This window comes from Mus pahari, chromosome 4 (genome assembly GCF_900095145.1).
Source record: "Mus pahari chromosome 4, PAHARI_EIJ_v1.1, whole genome shotgun sequence".
In the NCBI taxonomy this organism is placed as follows: domain Eukaryota; kingdom Metazoa; phylum Chordata; class Mammalia; order Rodentia; family Muridae; genus Mus; species Mus pahari.
This window is the reverse complement of record NC_034593.1, coordinates 91,038,093-91,040,807: the sequence shown is the minus strand read 5'-3', so window position 1 is coordinate 91,040,807 and position 2,715 is coordinate 91,038,093. Positions and strand designations below refer to the sequence as shown.

General features: G+C 46.0%; 1 pseudogene; it reads right to left on the bottom strand.

Moving 5' to 3' along the window:
• Positions 1–600: 600 nt before the first annotated feature.
• LOC110320999 lies at positions 601–1,026 on the bottom strand (annotated as a pseudogene).
• Positions 1,027–2,715: the final 1,689 nt, after the last annotated feature.

Here is a 2,715-nt window from a genome sequence, read left to right as displayed (position 1 = left end):
TGCTGTGTTAACCCTCAACCAGAAAAGTATTCTTGGTGCCACTTCACCACTGAATTTCACTACTGTTATGAATTGTAATATAAACATCTGATACGCAGGTTATCTGATATGTGACCCCCAAAGCGGTTGTGAACCACTGAGGAAGTGTTTTAAGAACAGCTTGGAGAAGGACAGTTTACATTTTGTGCAAGCACGGGTGCAGGAGAGATGGAGGGAGCAGTGAAGCCTGGGGCTTAGCTGGGCCCACACTCAGGGTGCAAAGGTCACAGAACTCTAAGGCAGTATTTCCTAGCAGCTGCTAGGAATATCTGTAATATCCACTAAGCTCCTGTTAGCCACAGGGGAAATGTCCATCTCAAACAGTTTCTTTTCTTTCTTTCTTTTTCTTTTTTAATTTAAATGCACTTTATTTTTAGACAACCCACATGACATGTTGTTGTTTTTGTTTTTTTTCTTAAAAAACAATGCCTGCATGCCAAATAAATCACGGTCAAAATAAAAACTCAAGATGACATCAGTCCCATTTGTCCTAAGTCCTGGTGTTGTATGGATGTGCGCTAAGCAGCAGCCAATTACGGTGACAGTGATAGATCCAATTTGTTAACATTTTTCCATCTCTAAGCCATCCTTAAAGAAAATCATGAATGGCGGGCATCACACCATCTTCACAGTGGTCCAGGAGAGCAACCCTATCATCTGGATTCCTGCTTTCACCAATAAAAAACTGATAGCTACTGAAATTAGCAAGGATGTCCTTAAATTTGCTCCGCAGCTCCAGTTATAAAAGGCTTTACTCTTTCCGGTTTCTGTTCTTCAAGTTTGCCTTTGAGTGATTTCATGTAGTCTTTGATGTACTTTTTGTAGGCCTTTTTTTGTGAAGCTGGTTTCTTGTAAGTGACGGTTCATGACACTGTCAACACAGATGACACCAGTGCTTTTGGTACCTTCGCCGACCTCCGGACCTCTGGCGGAAGCATTTCCACCAATGAGCAAGTCATCAATGGCACCTGCTGTCCTGCTGACCATGGCTGATAAGGTCTCTGTAGATGATCATGGTGATGGCTGGAGGCAGCAGCCTGACAGCTTAGCTAGCAGTGAGTGCTGTGTGGCAGAGCAGCCGCTGCTGCTGGGGGGGGGGGGGGGGGAGAGCGGCCGCGGCGGGGGGGGGGGGGGGGGGTAGCAGCAGGCAGAAAAGGTCTTGAATGGTATCTTGAACAATAGCACATGACCATTGGAGGTAAATGGAAACTTGGGTCTTCCCATTGACTCCAAGTCCAGGCCTGCGTCTTTCCAGCTCCCACCTCCGGGCATATTTCTAATTAGTTCTAAGGCTGTTGTAAAGACTAGGGCACTGGTTCTCAACCTGTGGGTCACGACCCGCTTGCACGTGGAGTAACTCTTTCACAGGGGTTCACGTATCAGATATTTACATTATGATTCACAACAGCAGCAAGCAGCAAAATTACAAAATAATTTTATGGCGGGGGGGGGTCACCACGACATGAGGAACTGTGTTAAAGGGTCGCAGCACTAGGAAGGTTGAGAACCACTCCCCTAGTGGCTGCCTGGAAAGAGTTAAATAGCATAAGGGAGACTGCAGCCTCTGCAGTGGTCTGATTTGCTGCCTGCTGGCATCTGTGAATCAGAAGGCTAACTGGTTCCTATAGGGACACAGAACTTTCCCTAAGTGATGAAAGCCTGATGCGATGCTCCCTGCTCCCGCTCGCTGTTTCTCCTCTTAACCGTTTGTGTGAACAGAATGTCAAAACCTCCCCCACCGCAGTTCCACACGTGTCACAGGCCAGTGCTGGAGGAGCCAGCGAGCCAGTCAGTAGCGCCACTGCTGGAGGGGAGGGTTGCTCAGAAGGTCGCTACATTTCTGTCACTGTAATAAGCCAGAGCCACACAAGTGGATGCTGAATCCAAAGTCTTCTGACTGAATCTAGGATGGTGTTTCAAAACAAAAACAACCAACAAACAGCCAGCAAATACACTCACAAAGGGCCATTAAATCAGTGGTAAGTGGCGATTTGCATAACCCTGGCAGAGCTCTACAGTGCCACAAGTATTCAAAAGCCTCCAGGGAGTGTCAGGCTTGCTTATCTTGCCTTGTATCCTCTACTTTTATTTTCTAGAAGATCCGCTTCAACTCTTTTAGATATTTCTCCTAGTGTTTATATTAACATCTAGCTGTATTTGCTTGCGTTTAGCCTTCCTTTATTTCCTTCTTGTTGTGTTTTAAACAGGGCATCGCTGTCGATTTCTGGTGGCCTTAAGCTCACAATCTTGCTTCCTAAGTGGTAGAATAGTAGGCGTGTGTCACTCAGCTCTGGCTAATTTTTTTCTGCAGTAGGCACTATCTATTATTTCTGCTGTGGAAAGTGAAGACTGAGCAGTCTTACCATTCGGTCTCCAACACACTGAGGGCTTTCTTTCCACAACCACTCTTCTGTATAGTTCTTGGGGAGATTTGTGACTGGCATTGTTATGACTACTAATTATTCACAGCAGACAAGTCTTAAGAGCCAGACAAAACGGCTTAGTGGTTAAGAGCACTTGCCTTTCTTCCAGAAGACCCAGGGTTGGGTTCTCAGCACACACATGACAACTTCCAACCTCCTATAACTCCAGTTCCAAGGGACCCAGAGCCTTTTCTGGCCTCTGGTATGTACACACTTGTGGAATATACCATAAACACACAACTGCACATAAATA